This window comes from Pelodiscus sinensis, chromosome 1 (genome assembly GCF_052426305.1).
Source record: "Pelodiscus sinensis isolate ZL-2025 chromosome 1, ASM5242630v1, whole genome shotgun sequence".
Classification (NCBI taxonomy): domain Eukaryota; kingdom Metazoa; phylum Chordata; order Testudines; family Trionychidae; genus Pelodiscus; species Pelodiscus sinensis.
This window is the reverse complement of record NC_143052.1, coordinates 88,541,826-88,553,721: the sequence shown is the minus strand read 5'-3', so window position 1 is coordinate 88,553,721 and position 11,896 is coordinate 88,541,826. Positions and strand designations below refer to the sequence as shown.

The 11,896-nt window shown below is 45.4% G+C and overlaps 1 protein-coding gene across 1 annotated transcript in view; it reads left to right on the top strand.

The window, feature by feature from the left end:
• GRIN2B (glutamate ionotropic receptor NMDA type subunit 2B) overlaps positions 1–10,261 on the top strand; it is a 348,935-nt gene extending 338,674 nt beyond the window's left edge. The window contains exon 15 of the transcript XR_012905621.2: positions 7–10,261. The gene's annotated coding sequence lies outside the window, so the exon portion shown is untranslated. The remainder of the gene's footprint in view (positions 1–6) is intronic.
• Positions 10,262–11,896: the final 1,635 nt, after the last annotated feature.

Below are 11,896 nucleotides of genomic sequence, written 5' to 3'. Positions count from 1 at the left end.
AAACAGGCTCCCAGACTCTACCCACTGGAATAGTGACTCACCAGCTATCAGGCAGCTTCCATTGCCACCAGCCTGTCCCATTTCCTGCTGACTCCTCCCTACTCAACAAAGCTCCAGAAGGGCAGCTGATCCCCTGGCTGGAATAACAGTGGATCCTTGGGAGCTGGGCCCAGCTGCTTGTAGAGGGACACAGCATGGGTCAAATGCCTCCCCCCTGCTGAATTTCTAGTTGTTGGCACTTAGCGAGTTGCTAGTATTCATTTTTCTTTGAGGCTGCTTCTCCTCATATGTGTCTTCTCCACACAGTGCACAATTAACTTGTGGATCTTGTTGCTATAGTATATTATGAAGGTCAAAAGTATAAGTGGGTTAAAAAAAATGAAATATGTTTATGGCAGACAAGGCCATCAATGGCTCTTAGCCACAGTGGCCAGAGATGCAACCCCATGCTCTGGGTGTCCTTAAAGTTCTGATGGCAAGCCAGAAATTGGGACTGGGTGACGGGATGGCTCATTTGATGATTGCCTGTTCTGTTCATCCCTTCTGAAGCACTTGGCATTGGCTACTGTAGGAAGACAGGCAGCTGGACCATTGGTCTGAGATAGTATGGTCATTCTTACATTTTACATTCTTAACTGTCTGGCCAGTTACCCTGATACCTCACCTCCAATTGCTCCCTCTCAGTTTTACTGGCAGGTCTGCCTCTCCCAGAGGAGTAATGTGCCTTTGTGGTCTCACTGATGCTAGGATAGTGAGAGGAAGAGGGTTATTTCTGCCTTCTCATGCTGGGAACCCGACACCATTCCCATGCGCTTACAAAAATAGTTCATATTCCTCAGCCATCACTAGCTCTTCCTGCAGCTTTAGAATGTTTCTCGCCCCAGTCCCTGATGTGACAGAACCCCTTCTTACCAGGGGAGCTGCATCCTATGTGACTAATGCTGGTTGGCTCTTGGGATATATTTAGGGGCTTCACTAGGAGAGTTGGGGGGTGGTGAAGGGAAACATGCAAATTGTTATTCTTTGCTTGGAAAATTTCCACCAAAGGTTTCCTGTGATTGATCCGCTAGCCAGCTTCACAGCTTGATGCAGCTAATGGGCCCCATTGGCAGGGTTGTGGAACAAGAGGGGAACTAGGGCAAGATGTTAATGCCACCTTATGTGGATGCTGGGCGAGCATGTTGTGTGTGGTCAACAGCCAGAGAGAATGGTGTTGTCTGAGAGAAGCACTTACTCAGATTATCCATGATGGCACTCGATGATTCCTGCACCTTTCCATCCCACACAGTCTGAGAGGTGACCACCTCTTCCTCTTTGTGACATGCGCCAGTCAACTGCCCTGTGGATCAAGAGAGGCAGGGGAGAAAGCCATGGTGGGAGCAGGCTGGAAGCGGAGCACACAGAAAGTACATGGAGATCCCTTCTGTGTCAAAAATGCATTCTGTGTTTCCTCCAGTGGATGCCTGCCTCCCAGCAAAAGAGCTAGCAATACAGTTTCTCACACATGTCTCCAGTAGTGTCCATAGTCCTGTGCAATCAGACACATATCTCTCCACAGGCAAGTGTGTGTGTGTGTGTGTGTATGTGTGTGTGTGTGTGTATGCGCAAAGGAGAGCCAGCTACCTCCAACATAACTAGGTTCCAAGAGGAGTAAAACCGGGAGTGGAATCCTGCATCTGTGGAATGAATTTTGAATCCAGCCTCTGGGGAATCGGCCTAAAGAAGCTCTTTGGGCAAGGTGCTGAAATTTTGACTTCCACAGGTGGCACAACAGATCTTAGAGGCAGGGGCTTTGGCTGTTCTTTGGGCCTGCCTGCAAGTTTAACACAGACACTTGCCGTTCCCAGAATTTGTCCCCTGCTATCTCATGCTTTTGCATCACTGGAAAGGATAGTAACAAGGGGACAGGAGAGGACGCCGGTGGGGCTGGGACAGCCCCAAATCCATTGAGCCAGTCTTCCCCTAGACTTGTTGGACTGACTAACAGAAGCACCAGCAGCAACTAATTGGATTCTGTTGCTCTCATCTTAGACCAGAAGGGCACACGCCTTAAAATATCCTGTCATGCACCTTGTCTCCTCATACTGGGTCCCAGACTCCTGAATTTTTATGAGGAAAGTTGAGGCAGGGTGGGATGCCATTTTCCTTCTCCGGATACACATAGGGAGGGGCCAGGAGTCATGGGGTTTTGAACAGCCCAGTCTCCTAGATATCGTTAGTGGACTCTCTATTGTTTACTTGTTCAGGTACACTATTGATAAGTTCATTTTTTCCTAATGCTTGATCTGTGCAGTCCATCATTAAGCAGAGAGTCAACCAGCACAGCCTGGCTTTGCATTAGTAACATACATAATTGGCGACTGATAAGCTGCCTGCAGGACAATAGTCTTCCTTAGACAGCTGGGGCTATGTAATTTAGTCTTGCTTCCTCCCCTCCCCATGAATGGCTCCAGGACTCCTCCATGGATGACCAAGGGTGGAGGTCTCTTTTTTGAATAGTTCGAACTTTTCCACACAGTCTGACATCTCTGCACCAGATAGCTCAGAGTACATAAGAACATAAGAACGGCCGTACTGGGTCAGACCAAAGGTCCATCTAGCCCAGTAGCCTGTCTGCCGACAGTGGCCAGCACCAGATGCCCCAGAGAGGGTGGACCGAAGACAATGATCAAGCTATTTGTCATCTGCCATCCTTCTCCAGCCTCTGACAAGCAGAGGCCAGGGACACCATTTCTATCCCCTGGCTAATAGCCTTTTATGGACCCAACCTCCATGAAATTATCTAGCTTCTCTTTAAACTCTGTTATAGTCCTAGCCTTCACAGCCTCCTCTGGCAAGGAGTTCCACAGCTGACTACATGCTGTGTGAAGAACTTTCTTTTATTAGTTTTAAACCTTCTCCCCATTAATTTCATTTGATGTCCTCTAGTTCTTCTATTATGGGAACTAATAAATAACTTTTCTTTATCTGCCCTCTCCATATCACTCATGATTTTATATACCTCTATCATATCCCCCCTCAATCTCCTCTTCTCTAAACTGAAAAGTCCCAGTCACTTTAACCTCTCTTCATATGGGACCTGTTCCAAACCCCTAATCATTTTAGTTGCCCTTTTTTGAACGCTTTCCAAGGCCAAAATATTTCTTTTGAGGCGAGGAGACCACATCTGTACACAGTATTCAAGATGTGGGCGTACCATAGTTTTATACAGGGGCAGTAAGATATTCTGGGTCTTATTTTCTATCCCTTTCTTAATAATTCCTAGCATCCTATTTGCCTTTTTGACCGCCGCTGCACACTGTGTGGAAGTTTTCAGAGAACTATCCACAATAACTCCAAGATCTCTTTCCTGATTTGTCATAGCCAAATTAGCCCCCATCATACTGTACGTATAGTTGGGATTATTTTCCCCGATGTGCATTACTTTACACTTATCCACATTAAATTTCATTTGCCATTTTGTTGCCCAATCACTCAGTTTGGTGAGATCTTCTTGGAGTCCCTCACAGTCTGCTTCTGTCTTGACTATCCTAAACAGTTTGGTATCATCCGCAAACTTTACCACCTCACTGCTAACCCCTTTCTCCAGATCATTTATGAATAAGTTGAAAAGTACAGTATAAGATATATCAGAAGAGACGCTCGTGACTTCTTCAGCTGCCTGATCTCAGCCAGACAAAGCGGCATCCCATTCTGGAGCAGAACACTAGTCCTAGTGGCCTGACCACTCCTCTCAGCTTTCTAGCCACTGTCTCAGAGTACTGGTTTGGGGAATACCCGTTCAGCCTCAATACCCGTGCTCCTGTTCCAGCCATCTTGGTTATCTTGGCTGTCAAGTACTCCCCCGCCCCCTCCTTTCTATGCCACAAGGAAGGGCTGCATGGGATGCTTTCTTTCGTACCTGAGTTGTTAGATAAAAACCAAGAGGCTTTGGGGAGCTGTCTTGGCTACTCTCTGATTAGTTGCTCTTGCTGAAGAGACAAGACACTGAGGCCTAGCAAAGCTGCCAGTTCAAGGTTAAGCACTGAGAAAGCGATTGCCCTTCAGCGGCAACTCACTGTCTTTCAATTAGCAGAGGGGGAATGTTAAGTAACTTGCTCTGGGAGAAAGCCTCGCTCTCATGGCGTGCGCGCATGCAGAGGAATCTTGGATTGTCTCAGGGCTTTTACAGAGAGAAATGTCTTGTTTGGGTTTTCTGTCACTCACTGGAATCTCCAGCAAACTTCGCTCATGCAGTGCAAACAATGAAGCTACTTGGTGGTGGTGGTGGCACACGGCAATACATCAGCTGACAGCATACACCACTTGGAGGCTTTGATGGTTCCAATCCCATACTTAAGGATGAGTGTTGTGGACGTCACTACATGCTCAATACAGTGGTGTGGTGCTGACGACAGGCAAACTCCCAAAGGTTGCTCAGAGGTTTGATTAAAGCAACACTCAGAAGTTTGGATGCTCATAATAGGCCTGGGCAAGGCTGAGCGTTCACTGTGAAATCTCTTCTCCCCCCCCCCCCAATTGCTGCAATAGCAGCTCCCCAAGGCTAAGACCAGTGGGAGGGCTAGTACAGGTTGGCCACTGGTGTTCTGACCACCTACACCATCTGTGGGCAGGGTTAATGGCATGTAAAAATGTTGCCATCAGTCTATCCCAGTGACCACTGTTGGAGCTGCGCTGGTAACTTGGTTGCAGTGGGAGAGATTCAGAAGGCAGCTCAGTGTAGCTACAGACTTGAGGGTAGTAGGAGCTTGATGAATGTGTCTAAGGCTCAGAGTCAGGCGGGATCTAATCTAGTCCCTGGCACTTCACTCTTCTGCCTTGTTAGTTCTCTTTTACAGGTAGGAAACCGGAGCATGATTCTGGGATGGACGGTAAGATCGATGAGTTAATGTTTGCACAGGATTTTGAACAGGGAAGGGGAGAGGAGATTTTTGATAGCACGAGCAGAATTTGGAAGCACAAAACCTCTACTGGCTTTCAATGGGCTCTTAAGAGACTTTTGAAAATGTCTCCCGTAACTAATGATGATGCTAATTAAATGCCTATGATGCCACAATGACTGGGCGTTTGACAAACTAGAGCGTCTGAACTATTTGAACTCTTGTGAGTCTACAGTGTTGTGGTGGAATTCTCCAAAAAACAAACCTTCTTGGAAGAATTCCAGAACTCCCATGTTCTGATCAGGCTGGAAATACTAATAGAGCATCCTATCCCACAAGAGTATTGTTGGCCTGTCATTACTGGCTGAAACTAGGAAATGTAGAGGAATCTTTAAACTTGGGAAATAGTGAGCAACAAGGGTTTTCAAATGTCATTAGACTTCAGGAGAGTTTTGAAGCTCACATTTTGGGCAAGCAATGGCTGAAGGTTCAGATCAAATATTAGCTTATTATTAATGGCTCAGTCCCTCCTAATCATGTTGTTATAATTATTTATGGGTATAGTCACGATCAGCACCATTTTAATTGTTAACCAGGAACATGCCAGGTGTGTGCTAGGTACTTTCTAAACTGCTGTGAATGCTAACTCCCATTTTCAAAAGTGGCCTAGGTATGTTTAAAAATATTATCCAAAGGCCCCATTTCAAAGAACTCCCAATCTTGATGTTAAACCTAAATATGTTTATATTAGAATTTATGCTAATAAGTAAATTGACAGATGCCATAAGTTTACATACATTATGCAAATATTTTAAAATCTTACTTTGTACACATTTACATAGCATGTACTTACAGATAAATGAGACGCTCAAATTACAAGGAAAGTAATCACAGCTCCCTTACAGAGTGTAATCAAGGTGAACTTTGTGTGTCTTGTGGTGTCAGTAGTGGGTAAGACACCAGGGGGCAGGGAATTCAATTATGTCCAATAATAAAACAAACAGTGCCCTCCACAATTTGGCAGTGGCAGGATAGGAATCAGTGTCAGATTGGGGAATCACATCTGGGGTAGAACCAGACATAGTGAGAAATCCCTTGCCCAGCATTGATTCTGAGCCAGGTGTTTGTTTTGTAATGTGGTGGAGAGACCTGGTTTAGTTAAATTAGGAATCATCTTTAATGGTCACCTGCAACATGAACTGTCAACCTGCACTCAGCTGGAGATATGAAAATAATAATACTATAAATGATCACATTTAGCACTTATATGACCCTTTACATTTGCAAAGCACTGTGTGACTCAGGGTATGTCTACATTGCAACCAGACACCTGCAGCGGGCCAGGGCCAACATGCTTGTCCGTGAGGCTTGGATGGTGAGGCTGTCATTGCAGTGTAGATGTCCAGGCTTGGGCTGCAGCCCAAGTTCTGGGATCCTCCCTCCCTTCAGGGTCCTAGAGCCCAGGCCCCAAACCTCAAAGTCTACACTTCAGTGAAACTCTCTGAAAGCCTGAGCCCTGTAAGCCCAAGGCAGCTGGCCTGGGCTGGTTGCAGTTTTTTCATGGCAGTGTTGATACACCTTCCAACTCCCAGTGCTCCGGGTTGCAAGTAGATAAGCTGTAATGTCCCCATTATTAGGATGGGAAAATTGAGGCAGAGAGGTTGTGTAATTTGTACAGAGGCAAGCAGCGGAAGCAGGGACAGAACTCAGGGCCTCCCCACTCCTGTGCTTACTCATCCGAGCACTGCTGCCAGAAGGGAAAAGTGCTGCTTTACACTAGGGTTATGTCTACACTACCAGGTTATTTAAAAATAAGTTATTTCAAAATAATAACTCCCAGAATAACTGTTTCAAAATAAGCTATTCCTCTTCACAAGCAGGAGTTGTTATTTCAAAATAACAAGTCCTTTATTTTGAAATAACAGGCTTGGTAGTATGGACACTCGTCTTGTTATTTCAAAATGAGGGGAGTTATTTCAAAATAACTGCCCAGTGTAGACATGCCCCAGGAGTCTTAGTAATTTCCTCATGTTACCCCCTTACTTTCTGGCTCTGAACATAAGTGGAACTACCAGCATTACTGTGAGAAAAGCCTGGGCTCAGACAGATCTTGTAAGCTCTGGAAGTCTCACCAAGAAACTATTTTTCCCATGAGATTTGCAGGCCCAGCATCACGGCTAAACTCTTGATCATCAGCCAAGCTTTTTGGGTGCATCCTTGATGGAATCTTCCAACGTGCTGTCTTGATTCTTCCTGGTTGCTGATTTGTAATCTTTGGCTGCAGAGCTTAAAGAAAGAACCTCTTAAAGCCTACTTCACGGGCGTGTGTGCGTGCGTGTGCATGTGTGTGTGCATGTGTACATACGTACTTGTATAGTCTGGGTCATGAAGGGGGAAATGGTAATATTCACAAGGCCATGCTCAAAATTACCAATCTCTGCTTCACGAGTGGTCACAGAGAACTCTCCTCATTCACATAGCATGATGGTTTCCCAGCTTCCTTCCGATTCCTCCTTCCCCCCAAAGAACTGAAGGGATGGAAAAAGCCTTTGACTCCACTGCTCACTTGCATAAACAGACTTTTCTACTGGCTGCCCATGTTTTCCTCATGCAAATGTGCATGGGATACATCCCTGCAAGGGGCGGAGCACCTGCATGCTCAGCAGCACCTGTCCAGATCTCACTAAGGTTAAGGGGAGCCTACACTTTCTTCAGTGGGAGTTGAATCAGGCCCGTTATGGAGGCCTACCTGAAGTGTGAACATTCAGGGTGATTCTGGTCCCTGAAGAATCTCTACCACAGGATCTTGTGTTATCTTTTGCAGATGCTCTTTAGCAAGTGTTTCTGTTGCATTTTTTGGCAAAACATCTACCGTTTACAAGGAGGAGGAGCCCGATGTATTATATTTAAACATTTCCCTCATCTGTGTTAATAATGTATAGTAACCCCTGTGATCAGTACTTTGGCAGGAGTTAATCAAAAACAGCTGTCATTTACTTAACAACATCAACACTGTTCATCTAGTCTGGCATTTTGCTCTGCATGGTTCATTGAAGTTAGGCTGGTCTGTTTCAACAGTCAGTTCAGCTTCCTAGTTTCCATCCACTAGCCTGATGCTCCTGTATTCTGAGTTTCAAGCACAGCAGACAAATGCTTTTGATTAAACAAAACACCCTCCTACCCCACACATACTGCATGACAACCTCCCTCTCCACCAAACCAAACCAAACCAAACCAAACCAAACCAAACCAAACCAAAAGGAACATCTGTAAAGACTCTCCTTGCATTTCCACCTTAAACCAAAACTACATTGTGTGGAATTTTAAAATGGGACCATGAAAACATTTTGGTGAGTTCTGAAGTTCCACAAACCCTTCCTACAAAACTAAGGTTCTGTCTACACACCACCACTTTTGTTGGTAAAACTTTTGTAAATCCAAAGTGGGGAAAAAACACACCCTGACCAATTTAAGTTTCACCAACAAAAGCGCCATACTATGTCAGCGGGAAACGTTCTCCTACCAACACAGCTGCTGCCGCTCATTGGGGTTTAATTATGTCAATGTGACAGCTCCCTCCTGTCAGCGCCGCTGTAAGGTCTCTAACCTAAATTTGATTTTTAATCCTAAACAACTTGAAAGTGTCTTTTAAATTATGTATTCCCTTATTTACAGATCTACTATGGCTCTGCCAACCTTCCGAGGTCTCTTATACTTAAGTTCTGGCACATTAGCACCGTAGTGGCTAGGTGGTTTTTTAAAAGGATGACTAAAAAGATGAAGTATACATAGCTTTCAAAATAAGTAGCAATTTGATTGTCCGATGTTTCTCGATTATATTTCCAGGATACATACGACCATCACGTTCCTGACTAGTAATATTACCTACCTACATTTAATGGCTAATGTCAAGTTTATATTAACATTTACAAGTGCATTGGGAGTTAAATTTGTTCACTGGTATTATGTAAAACTGTTTTACTGATTTATATTTACACACATTTACCTAGCATTTCCTGATTAATGCATCATAATGCACCAAAGTCATGTGTAAGGCTCAGCCACACATCTGCACCAGAAGCTTCAAGGTTGTGTAGCAAGATTTCTGACTTATCTAAGAGAAATGTTTCCCTAGATGGGGTTGGGACTGAAATCAAGAGGATGGAGAGAGAAAGGGTAGGACAGAGATGACTGTTGGCTTTTTATGGAGAATCTTGCAGTGCTTTCTTTGCTTTCTCATCTGATGCTTGCAGATTTCTTGTAACTGTCAATCTGGATCAAGTTCTACAGGGGATTGGTGGGGGTAGGGTTGGGGGTAGAGGGCAGAATTACTTTAATCCTTTGGTTCTTGGTTTAGGCTGCTCTAATTCAGTCCTCGTTGGTCTGGTGTGCATAATTATGTGAGGGCAGAGGTGGAATAGGAGGCTGTACGGGTGGAGGGAATGGAAGGGGGAATCAGGGAAAAGGCAAACTAGCATGGTGTCCAATCACAGTGCTGTTAGTGAATGACCAAGTTTGGCCCTAGTCTTAGTACAATGGTTGCAGGTGTATATTGGGACAGCTACCTCTTCTGGTTGGGAGAAGGAAGGTGAAACAATATACCCCAAATGCAGTCCCAGTGTCCCCCGTGTGGCATAAGCCTTACTATTGACAGGGTGTAGCTGGCAACATTGACAGAAGCAAGGAGGGTGGCAGCGGTGAGGCTGAGAGCCAGAAACGCACCTCTCCCACAACTAAACTGGGAGAAGGAGACATTGTTGTTACTTTCCCAGCACAGCGTCTTCCTGAGGGAAAGCGCACTTGAACTCAGGCTTGCCTCATCTCCCTGAGGCCCAAATCCCCCCTCCCTCCACTAATCACTATCCTACTTTCCCCCAACCCCCCTCACTCTGGAACCCCCCTCTCCGGTTCTTTTTTCTGTAAATAGCTATTTCTGATTTCAGACAAGCAGGGATCGACAGACACTGGAGGGGGGAAGGACAGCTGTAGAGTTTTATTTCTTTCTCTCTTGAATTTTGGTGTTTGAACTTGAAAAATAATATATATAAATATAAATATATATATAAGCAAATGGATTTCCTGGAAAACAAAGAAAGGAGTTGATTTTTTCCCCCTTTGATTTGTCTTGTTTCTCATTGAGGCTGTTTTCTGGGCAGAGGGTTTTTTTTGTGAAATGTACAGATTTTCAGTTCAGCATTGTTCAAACAATGCAGAGAAAATTTAGAAAAGAAAAAAGAAAAACGAACAACAACAAAATAACACAAAACAAGAACAATTTTGTGATGTACAAAATCTGTAAATAGTCGAAGATTCTTTCTCTTTTCTAACAGCAAATTATTTCTGTCACTTTATATTCAAAAATAAAGAAACCTACCACAAAATATCAGGGTAAAAAAAACCAACCAAAACAAAACCCAGAATCTGAACTTTTTCTTGATTGTCTTTGTTCTTTTCTTGCTTGACCTGGGGAATACCTTTTGTAATGTATTTGTGATGTTCCCTTCAAGGCATGGAAACTGTGATGAGTTAAAATGAAGGTACAATGACCTGCTCATGGGCGTAATGTCATATTGGGCCTCCTGCCTCTGTATTACTTGGTAACAGTCAGGGGCGGCCTGAGGTGGGCTGCTGGCAGCTAGCGCCCCAGGCAGAATGCGCGATCGGCGCCCTCGCCTCCACAGCCCTCAATGGCGTGATGTCATCATTGGGCACCCCATTTAACGCGGTGCCCTAGGCGACAGCGGAGTTGGCCTATACGCACAGGCCGCCCTTGGTAACAGTAGATGGGAAGGGGTGGGCAACAGACTTGCAGGGCCCCTGGGCAAGGTGGGGGGAGTCAGGAAGGGGTTGGGCCTCGGGCCTCAGGCAGGGATGGGGCAGGCAGCCCTCAGTGCCAACCGGAGCTCACCACCTTTCCTACTACCCCAGCCCTCAGAGCTGCCTGGAAAGCACAAGGGCAATGATTTAAAAGCTTGGGGCTCCAGCCACCACTGCTCCTGTGGTAGTAGTGGCAGCTGGGATCCCCAGGCCCTTTTGAATTGCTGGGCCCTGGGGCAACTGCCCCCTTCTCCTCCCCCTCTTCCCCATTAGTCCTGACAGTAGATAAGGAAATGGAATTTGGAAACTTTTTCCTTGGGTCATTGACTCCAGTGTGGATGGTTGATGGGATGGAGACCTTTCACTCCAGAACCAAAAAAGTGGAACAAGAATTCTTTCATCTCCAGCTCCCCAGTCCCCAGGACCTGTTGTTTAATTCTGCTCCTGGTAATTTTTGGGTTCTTTTGAGTTCTCCATATTTCACTCTTTGATGCATGAACCCCTTAGAATGGAGGAACGAGTAAGGGGTCTTTGTGGCTATCCTCCTGTTATCCAGCAGAGGAAGATGGAAAGTGGAATACATGATGGTATGTGAGGTAACCAGCGATCCCTCCCTTGCATGTAATTGTTATCTTGCTTTTGCTAAGAGAAACCATATCCCAGTGAACCTTTGAGAGGGCAAAGCTTTCATCGCAATTTCCAGCTGAAAATTGCTTTCACTTTTCCACCATGGCCCTGTGTAACTATCTGGCCCCAGAAGCGTGGGTTCTCCATTTCCTGTGTGCCCTCCTTCCATGTTATACAATATTCTCAATACGTTACTATGGGAAGGGACCTTTCTAGCTGCATGACTGACTTTTATTGTTCCTCACGGCATCCCTTACTGGATGGGTGTCTCGTCTCAGTGTTTAGTCTCTTCTGAGATCGGGAGTTCACCGAAGATACCCTTTCCAATGGCAGCATTATCCATCGTCTGTATCGTGAAACCTTCTCCTGATGCATAGCCTGAGGTTTGTACATTCCTGCTCTGTTTTCAGAATATGTGGGCAGAGGCATCTTTTTGGCTCATCTGCAGCAGCCACTTCCTGCAGTCTCAGAGTGGGGACCCAATTCACTTGTCAGCCATGGTCACATTCGGGAAAAGCAAACACATGGTAAGTCAGACCAATGGATAGGCATGCTGGCCATGGGTTATGTCT